A 24,764-nucleotide genomic window follows, 5' to 3' on the forward strand; every position below is an offset into this window, starting at 1 on the left:
TGCTATGGGCTTCAGGAATGTCGTGTCCTTTAGAAAGCCAAAATAAAGTAAATAAATAAATAAATAAATAATGTAAATAAAGCTAGTTAGAGGAAACCATCTCTCTCTTTCTTGCAGCAGAAGCAACAGGCAGAAACCCTTGTTTCTGGGGGGGCAGCCTGGGTTGTGACCATGATGTCACAGCACTTCAGAGCTCTAGGGCCCCATCTCTACATGTTCCAGCTGCACAGTGGGTTTGAACAGGTACCTTCTGAGCTGTGTCTGTCTGAAAAAAGGCTGAAGAATCTGGTACAGATCAATGGTAATAGTGCTTTAACCATGGGGTTGTTTGTAACTTGCTTCAAGCACCAAATGACTTATTTTGCTTAGCAAGCCTGGAGAATTAATCAGAAAATAAGTTTGTACCCCTCCTTAATGAGATGAATTATATCTATGCTAGCCATGACAGATATAATTCAGCTTACTATGAAAGGGCCCAAATAATTCATAAACAACAAGAAAAAAGGAAAATGTTGTTCAAGAGCGGGCTTTGTAAACAGCTCAATCTTGCCAATTCCTGTGGTACTGCAAGAATTAGTTTTCTTCTGGTTGTCTAGGTAACAAAATCTTTGGGGCCAATTTTCAGTAGGGCAGTATAAATCAGCAGAGCTTTTATGCTGACTTGTATCAGTTTATATCCTCCTGCAGCTTGTGCAGCACCATAAGCAGTGCCGGTGCCTTACAAACGCATCATGTTTTAGTATCCACTAGGTATCTCAGAAGGCAGGTTCTGGCTATAAAGTCCTGTGTTCTGCACCAGTTCTAGTTGTCACATCTTTCCTGCCTCTAGACAGTCCTTGTCAGCTAGACACCATTCTGGTGGATATAAAGGATCTCAGTGAACAGAGATGGGTGTCTGCTTCATGCCATGAGATGTGTGGTTGCTTTGGCCTCCCAACTCACTGTTCAGGCCCCTTTTACCCTTACTCTAGTGTAGGAAAGATCAAGGGAGGGACATGTCTTTGAGAAGCAAGAGTTTTTCCTCTTTTGTGTTGCAGAGTGTGTCCTCCCAATGTCGTACTGTGGATGGTAATGGGCTTACTGATGTGATTTGGTTTAGAAACTATTCATCTGTTATGCAAATGAGACATGAAAATAATGTGCTTGGGGTTTTGATTTGGGTTTGATTTTTTTCCTCTTAAAACACAGAGCATACGGTTGCCTCAATGCCAAGAGGGAGAGGGAAGTGGTATGAAATGTTCTTGCTGGATGTGTTTTCATCATCCTTGCTGTGGTTGATTTGCTCTCTGAGGTACTTAATCTTTCATGGAAGCTGTTAAGCAACAGCAGAAAAGGAGATGCTAAGATGTTGTGTTCTAGGCAGCAGTAGAGGGGCTTTCAGTCCTAGAGCTCAGTGCTGTGGTCATTTGGATGACTAGAGGATTTGACGGCCTTGTTTTCAACAGCTGCATTCTTCCTGCTTCCTCATTATATGGTGTTGTGGTTTGACATGGAAGTGAATTTCTTCAAGAAGTTGGGTCAAACCAATCGGTGGTCAGGTTTGGATATTGGCACCTGGAGTGACCACTGAAAGTATGGACACGCCTCTGAGAACACAGGGGGTTAAAAGCAAGAACTCCCCGGGGAACTGTCTCTTTGGTTCCGGTCGTCAGAGAGTCCAGTGCAGACTCTCCCCTGCCCAGCCACGGGCTGGGTGGGAGAGGGGAAGCCATGCAGGCTGGGTGAGGTACGCTGAGGGGGCTGAAAGACTGGAACCGAGCCAGCTCCTGGGGACGGAAGGGTGGAGAGAAGCGGAGATGCCTTTGTCCCCCCAACCCAGAGGGAAAGAGACAGAGAACCTGATGGCACCTGGAGATTTGCTGGCAGAGAAGAAAGAGAAGGGGGAAGAAGATGCCCAGTGGGGGAGTTGGAGCTCTGGGCAGAGATTTCAGCCATCCGGGAGTCCGAGACTTTTAACCCTTTCCTGGGAAATGAAAGCTTAGTGAAATATTACTCCTCCTCGATTTGAAAGAGAAGAGAGACAGTCTGGGACCTGAGATATTAGAAGAAGGAATTTTTAGGTGGGAGGAGATGATGGAGTAGCTTTTGGCTGGACTTTTCTTGTTAGCCATAGACTGAACCAAATTCTCCTGCAATAGAGACTGCATTTTAGGGGAATGCAGTGGTGACCCAAGGAGACCTGCTTCAGCAACCACCAGCACAGGAATGGCAAGAACAGAAAAAAGCTGAGGAGGGAATGGTGGTGCCCTCTGTCTTCAGGAAGAAGATGATCTCTGTTCTTAGACCCTCGGCCCCCGGGGAAAATGGAGAGGGACTGTATTCCCAAGATGAGAAGCTGAACTGTTGTATCTTTTGGTCCTTGGCAAAACATCCTTAAAGGAGCCCTATGAGCAGTCTGTCCATGCACGGTAGTGAGAGCACTGTGACATGGAAAGGAGAGTGTCACACTGGCAGATTTTCTCCAGGCAGTTGCCATGTGTGACATGGAAACACAGGGTGGCAGCTGTGTTTCCTGGGGGGGGGTCTGTGGTGCAAAAGAGACTCCTCTCTCCCTTAATAGACTGAGTATTGATTATCTAAACGGTAGCAACTTATTTAAGAATCCCGGGTGATGTCTCACTGTAGTTGTTTTGGAGGGTATTCATCCTGGATTTAGTGTGTGTGTCTTATACATATTAGAAGTTTAATAATTTTTTTTCATTTGTTATTAAGCTTAAGCCTGCTCTGCTCTGCTCCTAATAACATCTCATAGCATTTCTGTTGAGAAAGTGTATTTTCATAGGGGCACTGGCACTGCGCCAGTATCAAGCCATGACATATGGCGAGAAAGTGAATCCCTGGGAAAATAGTAATGGATGGAAAGAAGATTCCTGAGTCACCTTGCTACGGCAAGACCCTGTTAGGCCCTGCGTGCTCTGTGGGATAAGCTGGGATCAGAGCTCAGGTGGAAAGCCCTGGGGCTCCCCTGGGAGCCCATGAGCAGTGCCAGGGAGCAGCAGAGGCAGGGGAGGAGCAGCACAAGGCTGGGATGTGCAAGGATCCTGCCCAGCAAGGCCAGACATCACTTCCTCAGCTACCCACAAGAAAATGGAAATACAGGCAGGCAATAGTAGCAAGGCTCCAGGAGAGCTTTTGCTTCCTTACCCAGCTCCTGTAAATATTGTTGTGTTTGAGTACAAATGAAAAATCTCGTGCCAGCTTAGTGTAAAGACTGCACATTTAAAATAACTAAAGGTCTGGAAGCACGGAATTGGGATTCCAGTTGCAGTTCTGACTTACAGTCCTGTTGCACATTGCAGAGTTCAGTATTTTCCCTTCCTGTGCAAGTGTATAAATAGATGGTACAGCAGATGTCTGCTTTGGGATTTCTTCATTCAGTTCCCAGCAGAAGCTAGAAAAGTGAAATAGAAATAATTTTATTAAAATTAGAATGAATAATGTTGTTTTTTTCTATGTCTAAACTTTGGCATATTTGGAGTCCAAGTCTGCAGCTGAGTTTGGCTGTGATCCAACATGAATGAATAGGAACGTCTTCTACATTACTTTTTTTTTTACCATTTACTACTTATCATTAAAAAGAACTCATATAAAAACACAATTTGAGTTGCTGTTTGGACTCGTTTCTGATAAGCTGTCAAAAAAAAAAATTATGATGTTGCTCCAGTGAAAACATTTGTTTTTGTTCTTTCTCATTTTTTGCATGTCTTTTTCATCACCAGCAACTGAGTTGCTGTTTATCCTTGTGACTGATATTTTCAGGGGGGCTTCAACCTATATTTCCTGTTTCCTATGATAATAAGAAGCTTATGTGAAAGTAAAACAAAAAGCATTGCTATACATTTATTCTATAAATTGTATGTATCTGTGCATGTCCATTTTTTGTTGCAGAGACAAGATTGTTTTTAAACCTCCAAATCAGAATTTCAGTTGAGGGCACTTTTCTTAGTCTGTGATGGTGAAAGTCCACTATAGCTGCAGCTGTAGATGCTTGGTTTTATTCTTGATGGAAGGAGTGAATTTTCTTAAAGGATGCCTTTGCTTTTGTCAGAAACAAATTTTATAACACAATTGCCAAAGTACTGGAATGTCAGAGCAGATGTCAGAAAACAAAAGAGAGCAGACATCATCAGATGCTTTAAAGCAAAGACAATTTCCTCTGTCAAAAAAAACCACCAAAACCAAAAACCCAACTCAACATGTTGGACAGCATGAATTTGTTGGACAGCAATATTTTTTTAAAAAACTGTTTACCTGACAGGAGGCATTACCTTTTTAGATGTCACAATTTCTGCTACTCTTTCTGAAGTATTTTGCACTGCAGAGAAACTGCACTTAGAAAAGCAACACTTTTGGTCAGAGAGATGTTCTTTGTGAGGTTCTTTAGTTGTTGCTTCAAAGAGTTTGAACTCTGCTCCCTTTTATAGTGAGATTACAGTGGAAATTTTGCAAATCTACAGCAGGAGATGACTGACCATCTCTGCAACCTGAACTGTTCACAGAAGAGATGTTTGACAGTTTGAGCAATAGTTTAAACTGATTTGTACTTTGTTTGGAGACTTTGAGGGTAGAAGTCTAAATCTCAGCCTTTTGCACTTTTAAATGATCACATCCTCCTTTGTACACTTGTAAAATAGCCTTCCATAAAACTGAACTACTCTAGCTTTAAAAAACCCTCCAACAGTTATTTTTCTTACAGAATGATTTGAACTCAAAAACAAGAAAGAAAACGGAAGAAACAAAATAGTGATAGAGATTTGCATATGGTGAATAGACTAAAAAAATGTCAATTATTTACCTATATTAAAAAAAGAAGAAAAATATTCTATGGAATGCTTTCCTCTCATACTGTACCCTCAATCACAGAAGAGTGTCTCTGTGGAAGAAGGGTTCACTAGTGCAGACAGTCATCCATATGGGCTGGACATTCAAAACTTCTCAGTTCCTCAGGATCTTCAGAGCCAGTGAGGGAAGGAGCTGCACAACAGAGAAGACTGTACATGGTAATGTATCAGATCAATAAGGCAAAATATAGCTCTTGGAAGGAGCGCAGCACAGGGCAAATAGTTACCAGTAGGTTCACAGCCAATTCTGGTGCCATTATGTGTGTAGTGTAGAAGTATCTGGTCTTTCAACCTGAGCTCCTTTGAAAGATCTGTGTAAAGGAGGAGAAAAGATTTGGTTTCAAAGAGCAGCAAGAACTATTTTTTGTTTCAAAACACATATATATTTTGTCTATTTCCTACAGAAGAAAAGGGTTTCAATGCTGGGAAGAGTTTATCATGTTAAGTTAAGAGTGTTTGGTCTGTCTCAAGATGAAGATAGGATTTAGGATGTGTCTTTCTCTCTTGGGACCCATCACAGGAATGAACAAGGCATTGGTGAATGAGAGGAGAGCAGGACCTTGCCCTTTCAGACCTGTGTGCCCACCTGCACATTTGCTTTTTGGACCTCCCTGAGAGCTGCCTGCTGTGTGGATGTGCTGATGGGCTGTACGTGCCTGCTGTGCTCCCGGGATTTCTGCCTGCTTTTGCTGCTCTGATGCAGCTCATTGACTGTTTGCTAGGAGCACGCCATGAAACATTCCTGTCCCTGGTGAGTGCAGCTCTGACTGTAATGGGATTTCTCGGCAGGATAACTATGACCTTTAGACTGAGTTTGACTGGATTTACAAGTGCAGAGGTGGCCCTGTGTAGCACTGAGATGTGCTCCAGACAAGTGCTGTTCCCTGTCCTTTTTCAACCTAGCACTATGTCGGAGCATTGGGGCTTTTGCTGCAATTATTGAACCAATTTATTAAAATTTTAATAAGAGCTGCTGACTGTGGAAGAGCCAGGCAGTGTCTGGAAAACGTCTCACCAGGAGCCATTACAGCTCCCAGTGCGTGCATAGGGTATGAGCAAGCACTTAACTGCTCTCAGCCAGACACACGGCTGAGCCTCCAGAGCTGTTCTGCCCTCACTGGAGGAGGTGGGTGTTTTGTAACTCACTCCCTGTGCCTGGCCTTGCCCTGGATTTCACAGATCTGCCCTAACTGTCCATCCGATGATGACCCTGAGCTTTTGCATAATTCTTACAGACCAGCTTGCTTTCTACTCCAAGATGCATTTCCTTGACTCATCCATATCCATGGCAGCAAACAAGACTATGAGCCCTACCAACACACTGCTGCTTTCTGTATTGTGGTTCTTTCTGTAATAGTGTTGGAAGGACACACCACAGGAGAGAGAAGTAACTAGAATTTTTCTAGTGCTTAGAAAAATGTACTCTCCTTTCATTACAGTGTTCTCAGAAGGCAGAAAAATGTGTATTGTCAGTGCAGCAGCAACCTGGAGACATTCTCTTATCTTTTTTTAACAAAGTTTTCTCCCCTCTAGTTCCACCTAGCTGGAGTGGGAAATGACATCGTTGGTAACAGCAGTGAAAGGTTGAAATGGCTAAAGTACACCATCGTGGAACAGGAACATGTGATTCATTAGAAATGCAAATGTAACATTTAGAAGAGAAATGAACAACTCCTCCTAGAAGTGTTGCTGGAAACATTGTGATAAATCAAACTCTCCAACACTATTTTTTGGCATTAGAAAGTAAGCATTACTTCATTCACAGAAGCATGGTGATAGCTCCACCTGGATGCACACCCACTTACAAAACTTTTTCATTATTTGTATATCTTTAGCAAACAAAGAAATCAATGTTCATTGGTTACAAAGTACATAATTCTCTTAATTAGTATTCTGTCTTCTCTTGGTTATTGGTTTGTCACTTCTTATTATAATTAATACACATTTTCAGCCTTTTTACTATCTTGTTCCCTGATAGAGTTTTTAGTACGAATGCTGAACTCTCTTCTTTGGGCTCTTCTTCTTCTCTGGTTTTTGCACCATGTCCTTGTGGTCTATAACTTCTGCTTTCCTGGTGTCCAGTTTTCAGCAATACATCTCTCCCTCAGGCTTTGTTCATGAAAGCATATCAAGGTTGATTTAGCAAAACTTAAAGATTCAGTGCTTTTCCCAAACTGTTCTAACCACAGCAGTCTGTGAAAAAAGCTTTGCTCCGTTCTGGCTAAAGTGGAAGATTACACAGCTTATTATTATGATAAATTAAAACAATTAATTAGAAGAGTTAATTAAAACAATTAATTAATAAATTAATGAGGAAAGTTATATAATTTCCAACAGAAGGATGTTCTAAGAATGATTTTTAGGAAATACAAGTTTTGGCTGAGCAAGTAGAAAATTTGCATAGCTGTGAGATTCATTACACCAACAGATACTCTCCCAGGATGGGAGGTAGAAGAATACATCTCTTGAGTAATTGGAAACTGATGGGTGGAAAAGCCCAGGGAAATGATCCTTCTTGTTAGGCTGGGAGGTGTCTTGGACTTTCCCATCTCTCATTTCTGTACGTTTGAGTGAAGTGAGTCGCAGGATTCCCTTTCTTGGTGCCAAAAGGTCTTGGCTGCCTGCTGTGGTTCTCACACCCACAGAATACCAGGCCTTGACTTGTGGTGAAGGTACCTTGGTGGCTGCTGTAACTTTTCTTTAAGTATTTAAAAAACTTTTAGGATAGTTATAAATCATCTACATGTGGGTGCCTACATGGAACATTTAAAGTAAGTTAGAAGTTGCTCCAAGCACCCAAGATACTGAAGATGATAAGATTTTCCATGCATACTGAGAAGTCTTACCTCACATGGCTGTTTGGGGTATGATTTAGGCTTTTCAGCAGTTTTTCTTGTGTGAACTATTACATATCTTACAGGGCAGAGAGATGGAACATTTTTATTTGCAAATCTGTTGAATATGAGATGGGTAACAAGGGAGTCTGGTCTCAGTTGCTATCTCAGATGGTGCCTTATGGCTGTAACCAGGCAGAACATGGTGGATTCTGATGATTTTCAGTGCAGGGGGTGTGTGTGTGTATGGCAGAGAAAAAGATTTTTAGCATGAGTCAGTCTGGGACTGGTGATTTCAGATCAGAAGGTTTGAGGTGTCCCAAGCAGCATACAGTGTCTTTAGTATAGGTGTTCAGGAAACATAGGAAAAAACTTCAGAAGAAAAATGAAAATCGTTTAGGTGACCAAAGCATCTAGTAACATGTACTTGCCTTTGTTAAAAGTCCCCTATATGTTTGTTATTTCTTACTTCTCCTTTTCCATGCTGAAGGTTAGAATGGCAAATTTGGGGCCTAGAGCAAATCTTGTTTTTCCTATGATTTCTGATCCAGGATAACAGTTCAGACAATTTGAGAAGCAAGAAGGAATAGAGGGCTTTCCAGCAAGCATGACTTTTATGTTTAGCGCCCAAACAGAAATGAGTGGTTCCTAAAGTACTGTGTAATGGGTGCAGGGGGCATGGCCTGGGTTCCAGGAGTGAAGTGTTATTCCAGTCCATGGATGCTGTTTGACATTCCCATCTGATGGGCAGGAATGACACTGAAGACAAATAGACAAAACAAACACAAATCCCACAAGTTCATCTTTGTTTTTTTGAAACAAAGTGTTCATGTGCCCACTTTGTCTGATGTACTTTGTGCACTTTTTCCTACCTATATTTGTCATGCATGACTGTAACTTCTCCTGACAAGAAGCAATATTTCATGCTTGTATTTAGGTACCGTTAGCTTGAGCTGTCCATGTCTGGGCAGCTGAGTACAAGTGGAGCTGTTTTAATGGCATAGCTGCAGAATGGGGAGAGCTGCTATAAACTTGAGCTGTCTGGCTTTGCTGCAGATCCAGCATGGAGCCGGAACTGCTCAGACATAGCAGTTATATTTCAGTGGAGATATATTATTTATGAATTCCCGGCTGTCACTGTATTTAAAAACATGTGAAATCTGTTGATTTGCAGAAAATACGTCTGGGAGAGGTCAGCCAAGATAGCAAAGTGTGTGAAAATCATGGCAGACATCCACTTAGGGCTGTAAATCAAGCACTTTCCCTGGGTTTCAGACAGATACTTGATTTTGCTGGATTTGTCCTATGATGGTCTCTTAATCAAATAGGAATTTGAGGCTCAGTCTTATCAGAACCACATGTGCTGTATTATTATTGTTGTTGTTTTTGTGATTTATCATTATTAGGGTAAACAAACACTTCTTATGGGGTGGTGAGGCACTTGAACAGGTTGCCAGGGAAGCTGTGGCTGCCCCATCCCTGGAAGTGTTCAAGGCTGGGTTGGATGGGGCTCTGAGTGACCTGGCCTAGTGGAAAATGTCCCTGCCCATGGCAGTGGATTGTAACTAGATAGTCCTTAAGGTCCCTTGCAAGCCAAACCATTTTATAACTCTATGAATTGCTGAGGCGATTTGGATTGCTGTGTGCAGTGCAGGAATCTTGGATCTCTGTAAATGAGCGGAGGTTGAGAGTTCACTCTGTTGAACAAACAGGCAAATTTGTCTGAGGCTATTAAATTTAAATCACAGTTTATTACATTTCTTCATGTAATAAACTGATCATGCCATGAACTTTTTACATGTGGTCATGTACTCACTGGAGGGTAACAATTACTTGGCCAAATACAGGCTCAGATAAAACCAGTCCCAGAGTTCAGAGGTGTTTAGATGAAGGGGATTGATTTGGCTCACTGTATTAGCAGAGAAACAGTTGTGTAGTTGTCTGTAGTTTTGGTGAAGGAATCTGGCTCCCAGCTAAATGTAATATTTTGCATGTGCTTATTTTTAACACACTCTGAGGAGCTCTAATGCAACTTTGAAAGTATTTCAGTAAATATTAGTTTTTAATATGGAACATCTGTGCATGATTATGACGAGGAATGTGACAGACTTTATCTCACTCAGTTCTCTTTCACCCCGTGCAAAAATGTTGTCCAAGCTGAACCGTGTAGTTCCCCTTCAGTCTGTGTGTGCACAGGAGAGAGGAAATGAGGGAGACCTGGATTCATTCTGTCTGATTTTAGGCAGTAGATGGACATTAGGTCTGTCAGCACAAGAGAAGGGACAGCATAGGACTGAGGATGGTCAAGGGGGCACAGAGCTGTAAATATTCCAGCTTAAAGCTGGAGGATTACTTTTGAGCTCTCCCTGTAAGTCAACAGACTTATTCCTACTATCTTCCATATTACTTTTTAATTAGGATTGGTCCTCACAAGCAGAGAAACCAGTGGGCTAACTATGTACTAGCTAAGCAGAATCCCATCTCATATGGATAAGACCATAGGGAAAAGTTCAAGATAAATATGCTCAAAACTAGCACTATTGATCCAGCACCTTTCAACAGTACTGAAATTCACTGAAAATTAAATGCAAACACAAACCACCCTTAAACCATTAATGCCTTCAGCTCGTATATTATCCTCCAATGTGTTAGGAGCCTGAACTTCAAATTGCCAAGAAATTTAGAGTGGGCCCAATGTGAGCCCACCCCTAAAGTGGGTCTCAGTGTGAAAGCCATATATTACTTTAACAGATCAGATATTTATTTATGCTTCTTCTTGTTACATTAGGGTTTGTGAGATGGAATTGATTAATAAACTGTCACATTAATGTTTCCACTTAGCCCATTGCTGGCAACACCTGCTTTTCAACAGCATTATAAATGTTAACTCTGTAATGACATTGAACAGACAGACAAAAAGTACTGTGTGTAAATCAGGCTTTTTATAACTTTCTGTTTATGTAGGATGGACTGGAGGTGAGTGTGTTATATATATAACAAGGCAGATTTTTGAAACCTTTTTCTTTCTCTGAACCAAGTCACATAAAATTAAAGCTCTTTAAAAGATGGAATATTGAACATCCCAAGGGAAAACTTCTATCAGTATGACACATGCTAGGAATAAAGCCTGGAACAAATGGTCTCTTAGATGAAGAATATACTAAAGTGAGGGAATAAATAAAAGGAACTGGAAGTTTTGATGTGTGATAAACAGTAAGACGTACCTGCCTATCTGAAAACTCTTTGGAGAGCTATATGTGAATTGGGATAGAAGGGAACATCACTTGCTCAGAGAAATGAGATATAAATAAAGAAGTGGGGTTTCTCCTTTTATTAACATACATTTACTTGCTTTGGAATCCAAAATGTGAGTTAGACTCATGGATATGGAAAGGGAGAAGAACATGGACAAATTTGTGAGGAGGATCTTCTGCAGCTTAGCACACCAGCAAGATGCGGTAGCTGAAGATTTGTGGAGCCTTTTGAAAAATGAGGAAAATTGGTTGAAGTATAAAGTTGGTGGTAATGGAATCTGAGGGAATCTGAGCTATCCAGATATCTGTTGAGAGAGGGATGAAGGGAGAGTATGAGCCATCCATGTAATGAGGAAATAATGACACTCTTAAAAGAAGAAGGGAATGTTGCATGAGAAGGCAGTGGGGCCACTGGAATACAATAAAGACCTACTAGATTTGTCAGAAAGCATAAAGGTACAGCTGATGCCCCCAGGGCAGAGAATATGGATTATATAATTTTTTGAAGATATTTTCCACTGCATTTTTTGTCGTTCTGTTACTAGTGTAGGAATATGCTACAAAATAAATGCATATTAGCCTGCATCAGCTGTTTTGCAAACAATGCTTTTCCCTTCCTACACTTTGAGGACTCTGCACGGTCCTTTCCCCTAGGAAAGGAAGGAAAAAAACCTCAGCATGTGATAATAACCATCATGCCTGACTAAAATTCAAGCAGTGAATCCACACCTGAACTTGCATATAGGTATTTTCAGCCCATCTGCCATGAAGAAATAAAATGTTGATGCATAAATGTAGACAGATTCAAGGCTCTCATGCCTGCATGAAATCCTTTCATGAGATATATCTTGAGATTACTTCACTATGGCCATACTCTGAAGAAAGTAGAAAGCTTATTTCCCCTGCAGGATATTAGATAAGAAGATAAAAACACATCTGTAGAAAACCTACTATTCACTGCTTGAGTGGTGAGTAGAGTTAGATGAGAAAATTATTTTGAGTAACATCCTGTCTGTCTGCTTTGATCTAGTTCTTGTATATAACCCTGAGAGCAGTCAGTCTACCCATTTAGAATATTTTTTTTTTCACAGGCAGTTTGCCTGGGCAGTGTAGGCTTTTAATACATTTTTTAATATGTTTATCTTTTAAATGTTTGGGAGCATTCAGTGATTCAGGATTCCAAACCCAGTAAGAAACTCCAAATTCAGAAATACTGAGTAAGAAATTAATTCTTACTGAGTTTAAAATCATGAAAACATTTAGTTAAACTGCACTATTAAAATGTTATGAGTGTATGTGGCCAAGGACCATGTCTGAGTGAAAAGTTTATAGCTATCACTTAGTCCAGTGCAAGGCGAGGGAATGTAAAGCCTTGGAAGAACAGCTTTCTAAGTACTTGGTGTAGCAAAATATTGAAAATATGTATGTGATGAAACTCTTAGTTGACTTGAACTGGTGATTATCATATGCCCTTTTGGATAACTGAGTGCTGCTCTTTCTCATAACTGTCTAAATTTTATTTTTTTTTAACTCTTGGTTATTTTAATAATATCTTCGTAGGTGTGTTTTTAGTAGTGTCATGAGCTAATAGGCTTTAAAACTTCATTTTTTGTAAAACAAAGGGAGTGGGGAAAACCTCATAAATCTTGTCAGAAGATAATTTCTATCTCTGTTTTGTGGGGAATAGCCTGTTAGGGTTGCAATAGCATACCCTGCAATCAGTCATATGTACTGATAGAAACTGTTTATAAAACCATGATCAAATAGAACAGTCCACATCAATACCAAAGACCAAAAAACTCCCCTTAAAAGCATCAGATTGGTTATAGGATCAACTCAAACTTAATTTTTCATTTCTTCACTTAGTGATTTTCACTTTCACTGATGATGTGGTTGTGTGTGTGTCTGGATGCTCAGGCACTTTGGAGTTGTTCAGGGTGAGTCTGGGGTGCAGGGACTGGTCTGGACTCTCAGCGGCCTTTGTGGAGGCAGCTGTGTGACCAGGGAAAAGGTGACTGGGTTCAGATTTTTCATCTGCTGAGGTTTTCTTCTCAGGAATGATGCTGTGGTCAAAGCTAGTAAGTTTTAAGAGGAGTTTCAGACTGTTACACATTATGTCAGTACATGGTCTGGAGTGCACGGGTGAGTCATAAAAGAAAGAAAAATGTTTCAAAGCTTGTTTGTTTCTGAGTTAGTCCTTTTTGATTGTGCAGAACTGCCATTTCTTGGACACATCTCCATCTTCTCTACAGATTTCTGTTGAGCTGTTGTCACAGGATGATGTGAATGGGTTTTTCTGCCACTCTGCCTTTCTGGGCAAGTCCCATAGCTGTCTGCTCTCTCCCCATCTTTTTCTTTTATACCCACATGTAGATAAAAAGTAACATATTTCTTAAATAGTGAGATTTCTGTTCTCACAGACCTTCCTCTGCACTCATCTTGTGTCTAAACTGCAGTTTTGGTCACCCTGCCAAGGATACAAGGCATCAAGCTGAGCCTCCTTTATGTGGAGCTTCTAATTTTCCTCTGCAAGCCCTTCAGTTTGTGCCCCACTTTGGGTTTGATCCCTCTGCAGGATCGATCAGGGGGATTTGTGAGCAGAGCATTTCACTCCTGCTCAGCCTGGGTGCGACCAAACACTTTGGGAAGTAGCCGTGTTAAGAGAATCATTTTGGTTGTTACCCTGCACATTCTGTGACCTTTCAGGAGCAAAGCCTTTTATGGCTTTGTTCAATCTTTCAGTGATGAAAATCCAATAGAAACCAGTAAGACTGGTAAGGACTGCATAACAATTCCTCTTTCTTCCTTTGCGTCTATTTGTTTTACTGTCATTTGTCTGCACTCTCTGGAGTGCTAAGCAACCTCAGTTCCTGTAGATTTAGCATTTTACAAGATTCTTTTCCCTCCTTCCAGCCCAGTCTCATGATCATTTAGAAGAAGGGAAAATGGCACCAGAATGAAATAGGAAATGCAGTCTTTGTATTATAATAGGATAACAAATAGTACTATTTATTTTAGCGAGGCTGAGAATCAGTAGAGTTGTTCTTATAATAATTTAGGTAATTTCCCCTGTTAAATGTTTAGAGTGCTGAAATGCTGTGTTAGTGCTGGGCACTAATGATAACTCTGCTCTGGTTCCTTGGGACCTGGGAAATCATTTGGAGGCTAATTGGTAAGGGTAGGGTGATACTACAACCTGTTAATCCAAAAAGTCTCTGCAGGCCCTGCATTTGAGGATGCAAGATGGGAACATGCATTATCATTTTTTTTTTTCCAGAGAGGATGACTAGCAATGCAGTTTTCTCTTTTAAAGCTCATTACTAATTCAGAATGATTGTCCCATAGGAAAGATGGTTTCCTTCCACTTCCCCTGCTTCCCTTCCTTCCTTTACACCAGCAAATGTTTGTCTTTCAAGCAACTGGACTACATGAACTCATGAACTTAAGTGGCTCACAAATGCCATTAAGGTCATGTGACTGTTGGCTTGAGCCAAATGTTGGACAGCAACAGTGAGATGTAAAATACTGAATGGCAAGTATGTGTTTTGATGCCACTCCCTGGCATCTCAGACTGTACTAAAGCTTATTTACTATGCCTGAAGGAGGAGACTCACTGCCTTGGACAGTCTTTGGGTCTGGCAGTCTGCACTGTGCTACCATTCTCAGGGCCTAATCCCACAAATTGTGTTCCTCATCTCTTTCACTGGCTGTTCCCAGGTGAATGAAGTTTGCAGAGATGCTCAGAACCTTGCAGCCTAGGACTCTTAATGTAGGTACACAGTTTGTGGTAATTGGGAGTGGGGCTGCAGCCAAGCCTCGTTCCAAATGGGCTACAGCTATGAAAAGTAGGTGAACAGCATTGACAACAATAAGCCATGGAGTGCCCAGGTGCACTGACCAACCACCAAAGGGAACAGAGGGCACACAGGTGCAATGCATGAACATGAGGGTATAAAAGGTTGGGCTAAAGAACAAGAAGGGCAGATGCTTGCAGCCTTCTGAAGTGATGTTACTCTCTATGGGCAGACACCTGAAGCCTTCTGATGGGGTGTGGTGTTGCTCTGTATGTGTGAATGCTTAAAGCCTTCTGAAATTGCATGACTGTACTCTGTGTATTGTGGCCATCTCAGCTGCAACATATGCTGTGACAAAAATACCTGTAAAACTCCAGGGAATTTGAGTTTTGGAAATTAATATGGCTTAACTTCTTCCATCATTTCCACACTAACCATCAATGCTTGTTTTGTTACAGCAGGCATCCCAAATGCTTGTCTGTATCTTTTCATTGTTCAGATCAATCTAGTCAGAGTTGAAGAAAAATTCTATGGCGTCTTTAAAGTAAGCAAGGAAAAAGGCATGTGTGCTTACTTCTATTTCTGTTTTCCTTCATCAGCAAGTGGATTATGAAAGCCTCATCTTTACCAAAGAGGGGGTTGTTTGTATGGATAGGAGAGAGGCTGTAGAGGGGAGGGCAGGGTGAAATACTTGGCAGGAAAAGACACAGATGTGATGAGAGAGGAAAGCTTGCAAGATCCATTCAGTATTTCTAGAACTGTGCCCACTTATTGCTGGAGAGGCTGTCAAGAGGCACTTGCATGTTGTAGCAGAGGATTTTGAGGATCTGTCTTTGGGAAGGTGTGAAACTGGGGATGTTTTCATAGCAGTAACCAGCAGATGTGTCGTGTGACATCAGCTCTGGAAGTAAAGGCTGATAAAGTATCTGTAGAAGCTGGAAATGGACATGACAGCTGGAGCTGCTAGGGACTTAGGTTTGATTATTAAAGAAATTGAATTCACATGCTGCTTATCTGTCATTGGAGATCTGCATGGATTTTATTTCCTTGGGAGGTAGTTCAAGAGCCAGGCCTCGTAACTGAGACGTCTGTAAGCAGTACATAAATCCGTAGGATTTATCTGGAGAACTGCAGGCTGATGATCCCTGTAGCCTATATTTTGATCTCTGCTTTTCTTTTTTATTATTTGAATAATTTCAACCTGTGATTCATTTCATGGAAGAATTCTTCACCTCCTACTGACTTGGAGTATTTTGTCCCAACTCCAGACAAAATGTCAGTGAATACTGACATTTTTGTTTTCAACCCAAAATGATGATGAAACTGAGAACAGGGCTGTCAGCTGAGGACATTCGTATTCCCAACAGCTGTGGTCAATGAGCCAAGCTTGTGTAAGTCCAGTGGTTAATCAGCTGGGGGGAATCTGCACATTTTATTTACCTGAATCATCTACCTAAAGGATTTGCTAAAAGTTTGCCTGAATCATTGGGCTGCTGGATGCAGTAAGCATCTGTTCACACCCTGCCTGCTGTAATTAAAGAGGCAGGGATGTGCTACTTAAAAAAAAAAAGAGGAGATGGCAGTGCATGGCTGGACTGAGGCTAATTGTTTTTTCCAATGTTCTTAGTGTTATCTCTTGCTAGTCTAGTGTCAAGGCCATTAGTTGTGACTGTCCATGATGTATAGAGCCATATTTGGGGGATTTTTAGCTCTCAACACTTCTTCCTTAGTTCTTAGTGAACAGAGGACTAATAAAGTGATGGATAATAGTTTTATTAGCAGTGCAGGAACAGGGCCATCCGAAGTGAACCGTGGAGGGTAACAATCATCCCCTGGGAGGGGCTGCTCTGAACTGAGGACCATCAGCTTGGGGCACAGGTGAATGAAGTTCAAACTACAGCAATTTGTAAACCTCAGGTGTCTTTAGGTTGATCAGTCATGTCATGCTGCCTAAGTGCCTTACTTGTAAACTAAGAATGATGGAATATCCCCAGCCTCAAGGAGAGGAGTTCTATTGTGAGATTTCTGAGCTATCAGCGTATTGCAGTCCAGGAACCACAGCTCGACAGGTGGAAGCTGCAGGATAAAGTGGCCTCTTCTCTTGGTGTAGGTATAATATGCAGTTATTTGGGTGTTAATGGAAGTTTCTGCCACTGATAAACTCAGCAGATGGATTTTGTTGGGGGAAAAGCAGTTAAGCCAGACACATTATATGCTGTCTTGTTTGAAAGCTCTAAAAAGACACTTAACTCATAAACTTAAAACCAATGGATAGCTCTGAGTTCCCATGGAAAGCAAATATCTTTTCTGAAGTATAAATAGTGTGGTGAGTCTTCTAGAGTATGGTTGCATCTGTTTCTTGTCTCCTTTCTAACAGGAAACATGTTCATGAAGTCAGATTCTCAGTGTTGGTAAAACACTAAGTTAATAAGATAGTGTTTTTGTAGCTTTGATAGCCTAAGGATATGAGGCAGATAAAGTTTTATTAGGTCCATTGATCCAGCTAGAACAAAATAGATCCTGTAGAAGGCCTAAAGCTTTTCTGGGTTTTCCTGACTGTCATTTCGCCTTATGTAAGCCTTTAAATCTCCCTACTCTGAGCTGTTCAGAAAAAAACATTGTCAGTACTGAATAAAAGGTTTAACCAGCTTCAAAACTTTTTAAAATCCACTTGGGAATATTCTTATGGTACTTTTAATTGCTTCTTTCCTACTGAGAGATGAAAAATCACAATGAATCGGGGCTTGTGGTTTTGTGCTGCCTTGCCAATGCTTTGCTGTGGCTGCATGTGGAGCAGCCCTGACAAACACCCAGACACTGTGACAGCCCCAGACTGGGGCCTGATCCAGTTGTTCTCAGTAGAGAAATCTATCCACAGGCTGCAGTGCCTTTTGGATGAAGGCAATTTGCTTTCTTTTGTACTGACTCCAGAGCACGTGTTGGGAGTTAACTGAGACTAGGGGATGACACATGACCTAATCCAGTTACCATGTGGGTCTCCTGGGAGAGGTGGCTCTTACGTGGAAACCATCTGCAGATTCCACTTTGCCTCAGCATGGCCATAACCTATTTGTCTGTGTCTTAGGTGAAGAAATAGTCTGAACTGTGAGCACACGCAGCTGGCAGATAGCTGGGCCTGTATGTGTGTCTAAAGCTGAACTTTTGAACTCTGAAGCAGCAGCCTGCTGCTTGCTGGCTGCAGTTGGTATTACTCAGTTGTAAATTCTGATAGTATGAGGGCTAAAATGTAGTGACACATCCCAAATCCTCCAATTGAGAACCTAAACCCTACAATTTATAAGCAGGCCTGAGAAAGAACCAACAATGAAGAGGTTGATCAGATGTCATGCTTCTGCCTTAGACTGTCCTGGTTTAGACTGGGAGGAACACAGGCTTTTGGTGCTGGCTTCCCGAAAAGAAGATTATATGAAAAGACAGTGGTGGAGATTCTGACTGGAGTCGTGCCTGAGGCTGGTGGCTGCAAACAGCTGCATAGCAAGACCTGAAAGAACTTTCTGCCTACCTTGCTCAGGCTAACAGTGATCTTCCTCTGGGGAGGGGGCAGTCAGGTCCTAGTGAACCTATAAAGCTTGGATGAGAGCAAGTGGAGAGCAAGTGAGATAATTAGGCTGGGTGAAAGCTCTTAAATAAACCCCAGTGTCCACTGCTTGTTCTTGTTTACTGTAGTGCCAAGGACAGTCTGCTGTGCTCCATGTGTGGTGGGGAAGAAGTCGTCTCCTCAAAGGATGAGGACAGGCACCATTCACGTTTGGCATTTGTTCTTGTCACTGTGACGTTTTTAAGAAATAAATGTATGCAGTTAATTTTAATGTCTGGGCAATGTGCTTGATAGTTTAAAGGGAAAAGCCCCTGTTTTTCAAATAGTTATCATTGTAATTGGGAAAACCTAGCAAAATCTGTGGAATTAGCTTTCTGTTAGGATGGTTAACAAGGTGTTAATTGGTAAAAATGGTGTTCTTTGTAATGAAAAACTCTTCTCAAAATAAGCCGGAGAGAACCCTCAAAGTTTTTGGAGAGACATTCAGTATGACTCATCTGGCAGGAATTTGAAGTGAAAAGCTGGAGAAGAGAGAAGGCAAGAGAATGTGTTGAGGTAGCTTCTTCAAACCCTTTCAGTTTTTAGGGTAGGATTCTAATTTGCAAAATGTTGAGGATCTTTAGAAATGCTAAGATGTACCCCCTGTATGAGGGGGGAAAAACCCAACTCTTACTGTACATAGGCAATTTTCTTAGCAACCTGGAATTCTTTTACATCACTCCACAACTCTTAAATACCATTTCTCTGTATCTAAGCATGCCAGTAAGGCTGAAGCCAGAGCCCAGCTCAGCTGTCTTGGATCTGATCAGAAAACCAGAATTCATTAAGCCACTTAGGTCAGTGGGAGCACTGGGAATTGGGGAATAACATTGGCAGTTTACTGCTCCCTTGGTTCAGCTTCAGCCCAGCTTGACCTGTCCTTGCCTCTGTGATACAATGGAATATTTCTTGCAGGTGGCAGCTTTTGCTGGACTCACCTTTCTCAAGCATTTAATCCATATTCTTCATCCATAGCTGTGTATTTTGGACAGTAATATGGGCAAGTATTAAGGGCTGATATCGACTGTTGGAATAAAGTTATCAAACACAGCTTTGAGAGCTGCTAATTAGAGTTTAGATGCAGATGAAAATCCCTTTTGGATCCTTTGCAAGGTTGGATATTGAAGCGTAACTTGCTGCTGGCAACCATCCCTCAGGGTTTGGCCTTTGTTGAAGGTCACAGTGAAATAGGTTTGCTGTTTCAGAAGATGAATATTGCTTAAAAATGGCTTGCAGCACATTCATTGGAAGATTTCAAAATCTTTAAAGAAGTGGGCTTGCCACATGTTTTCCACTCTTCCCTCTCCACAGAAAAAGGGGGCAGAGATGAAGCTCACTGGATTGCCCACCTTTCTGCATTCAGCCAGCAAGAAAACCAGCAAGGTAATCAGAGTCTTAGATTTTAATGGGGTGTTTGCTTCACATATAATTTAAGAAATGCGAGCCATTTTTATGGGCTGTTTTTCAATATCACTGTTTTGATGGGACCTTCTTCAAATGTCTCCCTCAGACCTTAGTGGTAAAAATTTCATTCCTTGTGCACAAGAAGACATGGTAGACAGCCTTTTCTGTTTCTTTCCTGTTATCCTGATCTTTGACTTTCTAGACAAAAGAGTTAAAGAAGCATGAATCCATCTGGTTCTCAAAGGAGAATTTCATTTGCTGCCTGTCTACAAACTGATAGTGAACAGTGAAAATGAAAAGAAAAATAGAAAAATCTACAAAGTGGGCAAGCAGTTGGAAGACGAACATACGCAAAATGTGGCACTTGAAAGAGAAACATCTAGCTGGAGTTTGTTGGGGGAGTACATCAATCATTAGTTTATTTCTGATCTTGTTTATCACTTTCATTAGCAACCTTGGCATAAAAAATAGATTGTGCTAATGAAATTTCCTGATGACACTCCACTGGGACATAAGTCAGAACTCCAGCCCATATTAGTGGTGTAATTTAAAACTCCCTGCCCTTTCTGAATACATATTTGTATCTGTGATTTTTAAAATTCTGGTGGGAAAAACCACTCCTTGTGTACTGCTATTTTTTTTTCTCTCCCTGGACATATTAAAGGTTTAGTTTGGCACAACCGCTTAAAACATTTATAATTTTTTAAGGTGTCTGTCAAGTTGGAATTCATTAATTTCTCCTGCCAAAACCCAAATGAATAATGTAATTTGACACAAGAGCTCTGAGTGAGGGTTACAGATAATTATTCATTCTCAAGACTTTGGCTATGAATCATTTCTACTGTGCAGTCTATCTGCTTATGTAGCACCACCGACTTCATATTTCTCTGTTTCTAATGTAAATAATTTTCAATTATTTAAAATGTAAGGGGGAACACGTTTGTATTGAACACAGGTAACAATGACCAAAAGACATGAAAGCCTTTAAAATGAGAGTTATAGGAGCATCTAAGTGGCAATTAGAGTCCTTTAAAAATTCATTCAGATTTAGTGAAACATTGCTGACAGTCATTCATAAAAGTAATTGCCCTGTGCACATGAAAAATTTAAATGTGGTAATTTAGTAATGAATCTGAGCTGTCAGAAGGCATTTTATGGGTAATCAGACATTCCTAAAGGCACAGCAGTGACTGAAGAAAATTGAAAAATAACATTGTGGAGGCAAGATTATCTAAAATAAGTGTTTTTTCTGGAAGCAAACAAAGAAACCTATGATTTTTAGAACTGTACACTGTAAGTCGATAAGGGCAACCACTGGAAGCAAAGAAAGAATCAATTGTGGAGTTACATTGGTTCAGATTAGTCATTTCAAGTAGCAGTCTTTGAGATTCCCAGATACTCCCTGTGCAGATGCATTATCCAGCCCCCAGGAAGGGGAAGCAGCTTGCAAATCACTTTGTCAATTTTGAAAGAGAAAGCTCAGTTCTCCTTTCATTTTACTTGGATGAAACTGCTGACTGAACTGCATTTAAATTTCTTTTCCTCTAGAATAAGGGAGGGTGTAGCTGGCTGTGTGTTTTTGCAGGGCACATCGGGGGCGTTTTGGAAGTTTAATGGGAGCTGCTGATTCATAAAGAATGCAAACCTGTGCTTTTCGATGTGGTAACAGTTCACTCCCACCCCGGTGTTAATGGCCTGTAAAGGGACAAGAGCACCTTTAAATCTCTTATACCCCGCGTCTCTAAATCACTCTGAGTCGAAGATCTCGTGGCATTTGTCTCGGTTGTGTTACTGCCGTTGTTTTTGATCTTATCTGGGTATTTCTGGGGGATTTTCAGGTAGGGAAGAAAACTTTTCCAAAGATCAGATCCGGTTGGGATTGCTGCACTGTTCAAATATCTGTTTGTCTGAATTGATTTGCCAACTTATCAAAAAGAAACACTCTCATATTCTAGTTCATAGAGTGATTGCTTAAAAATGCTGATCTCAGATGCTATTCCAAGTATTGAAATAAATACCATTAGATGTCAATTTTACTTTATGTTGTTTATGCATCTGGTGTTCCTTTTCCTAATTTCTGCTGTTTACTGAGTTTATTGAATACTAAATGGGAATAGCGCAACTCATATTTCTGGTCTGCTTTAATTTATGATTTATTGAAAGGAAGTTTTCAGACAAAACAAGAATTTGTGGTTTTTTCAGAACAGAAAATAGAACATATTTCTGTTAAAGTATGGATTTTTTAAAAATCACAACCTGGTTGTGCCCTCTTTATTTGCTACAAAGGTTAAATATGGGCTTAGATCAACATGACAGTTTCTTTTTAGTGCTGTGAGAATGAATGTAAAATCTTTTGGAAAATTTCTACCATAAAAAATCATTAGACATAATTAGCAAAATAATATCTCTCATGAGAAATGATATGAAATACATAATTTGGCAAGAAGTAGCACAGTCCAGTGTTAAAGCTTTTCAATACTGTCTCCTTTTCCCATAGATCATTTAGAAGACTGATCACTACTTGGAAGGAGCTGTGATATCGAGTCTGTGTTCTTATTCTGCACTCTGGAATAGGGCCCTGCTCTCTCATCCTGGCTCTCTGGTAAGTCTCCCCACCTCAGGCAAGAAATTGAGGATACTGCTGAGAGAAAGCACCTTGAAGATCACTCCCTTTCATCTACAGCTGCAGTGTTTGGCCGTTCTAAGGTTTGCAGAGCTATATTTGATAATCCCAAGGGTGGGGGAGAAACTAAAGGACATCTCTTGAGTTTGATGAAGCACTGAAGAGAAACAACAGTGAAACAAAGATTATTTGTAGAGCATGCTTGCCAAATGAAAGCCTAAATTTTAATTACATATGCATACATTGTAGCCATGTGTAATAAAGACTTAAATGCACTGTTATTTAGCTATTTGACTTGTTAGCATTTTGCTTTTCTTCTGCAAAACCTGTCACACGTTGATGTGATCAGCTATGAGTAAGAGGATAGTTTCAGGCTGAAAAATCACTCAAGGACATGTTCTCATTTAACAGAGCTCTTTTAAATCTGTTGTTCTGTCTGCTTGTTGAGGCATTCTCTGATGGTCACAGACTGTTTTGTGTCCTCTGACTGCCATGGTCAGACAGGAAGACCCGCTATTTAAAGGGAATAGGGAGTGGGCAGAAGCTTTTTGTGTATGGGAATTGAGGGGGTGCTCTTGGTGTGTTTGTTGTGCTTGGGGTTTGATTTCTGTCCATTTAGGCAGAATGATCAACACCAGCACTCTACCAATCCAGTTGAACCTCTTAAGTAATCTTGTCATTTCAACAGACTCCAAGGAAGTCCTGCTGGGCTTGAATTCCTGTTTCTTTTAGATACTCTTTATCTAGGTCAGGGTTGAAGTTCTTGCTCAGAGCACTGTACTTCCCTGTCATTGCTGTTGGATTGACAGAGACAGTTTTCAATTTCTAGCCCTCAAATGCTGCAAAACAGTGGCGCCCTTTAGGATTTCTCTGGCAGGAGCCTCTGGTCCTGCTTTCAGTCCCTGTACAGGAAGTTTAATAGGCAAGTTCTTGCTACAGACTTAGGCCTTTCATTTTTTCACTCCTTTCTGTCAATATCGCAGTGCTTCAATAGGTTTCTCTTTGACCTCATGTCTCATCTCCACCCCTACTATTCGTTTTGGTAATTTGAAATCCTGTGCTAGTTTGGTGCATTGCTCTGCTGAGGATGACTTGTGGCTCCCTGGATGGCAGCCCTCACATCTGTGCTTACGGGACAAACAGCTGCTGCAGGTGTTCAGGTAAGGAGGATGGGATGAGAGACATCCGTTGTTGTTCTCCCTTGGACACTGGTGGCTAAATAGGAACCAAAGGGAGTCAAAGAGCCCTGAAATCATAGAACCTTCCCCACCAGCGAGTCCAGTCAATGTCTGAAGTTAAATGGTCTGCAAATTTCCTTTCTTTTCTGTGTTGGCTGACTGCAACATGTTTTAGAGCAGAAGGATGGACTTTCTGTCCCATGGCTGTTTGCTCTTCAGTTACTGTCATCTGGAAGACAGGCAGGGCATTGACAAGGGTGCTGCTTTCCTAAAGTTCACCAAGGTCTGTACCCTGTTTTTTGGGAGCAAATAGTCAATACAGTTTTCAAACTCTGTTAGGAATTACAGCCTTTATTCTGCAACAAGGGCCAAATGAATGCTGTTCAGAATTGAAGCTGCATCGTGTTGCTTTCCTCAGAGAAATGCATGTGCTCTGGGTTGGGGTTTTTCCTGCCATTGGCACATTTGTTTGTGTTGCACAGGGAACTGGGTCTGTTTTGAAGCTAAATCTTCCCTACCAAGCAGCAGCTCTGGCTCAGCTTTGGTGGTTATTTAGAATCTCAGAAGAGAATCATCAGCTGCTCCAATTGTACATTCAAACACACAAGGTGATATGCTAATTGGGCTTTCATTAGTGCCTGGTTGACGTCACCAACAGAGTAGAAAGGGGCTAAGCAGATGAAGTACTTTTCCACTCTTGAGCTGGTACTGATGTAGCTATGTACTATAGCTTCTTTATTTTTTTTTTAATTTGGAGAGTTCTAATTTTCTGTGTGACTGCATCTGTGCACTGTAGCATTCAAATATTGCCCTGGTGTATTACAGTCAGAGCTGAGCTTTTTATGAAAAAGGGAACAGAGGCTGTGAATTTCCTTTTTTGTCTTTAGTGTTATTGCTGTCTGGGGTAGATTCAATTAGGTTAGGCAAGTAAAAATTCATAATTTGACTTATCACTGCTGTTCACATGAGTTCATATCTGCATAGCTAGGCAGTTTGTGTCCTCTGAGAAACACAGATAGTGTGGATAATAAGCAGCTGGGTGTCATTTAATGAGCAAGTGAGAAGCACAGCCCTGCTTTCCCAGGAAGGTGTCCACCATGCCAGATCAAGCAGAAATTGAAACTGAATTTAAACAGAATCTGTTCTTTTTTTTTTTCAGAGCTACCAGTAGAAGCCTTTGCAAACTGAGAAGCTTTTACATAGCAGGCAGCTTTACAATAGAGTACATAATGGCTCTA

The 24,764-nt window shown here is 41.0% G+C and overlaps 1 protein-coding gene across 2 annotated transcripts in view; it reads left to right on the top strand.

Annotated features, from left to right (window-relative positions):
• Window positions 1–229: 229 nt before the first annotated feature.
• DUSP10 (dual specificity phosphatase 10) overlaps window positions 230–24,764 on the top strand; it is a 241,796-nt gene continuing 217,261 nt past the window's right edge. For both annotated transcript variants that reach the window (XM_053937632.1, XM_053937631.1), the window contains exons 1-4: window positions 230–301; window positions 5,362–5,592; window positions 6,375–6,584; window positions 22,223–22,327. The gene's annotated coding sequence lies outside the window, so the exon portion shown is untranslated. The remainder of the gene's footprint in view (window positions 302–5,361; window positions 5,593–6,374; window positions 6,585–22,222; window positions 22,328–24,764) is intronic.

The sequence above is a fragment of the Vidua chalybeata genome, chromosome 3 (genome assembly GCF_026979565.1).
Source record: "Vidua chalybeata isolate OUT-0048 chromosome 3, bVidCha1 merged haplotype, whole genome shotgun sequence".
Taxonomy (NCBI): domain Eukaryota; kingdom Metazoa; phylum Chordata; class Aves; order Passeriformes; family Viduidae; genus Vidua; species Vidua chalybeata.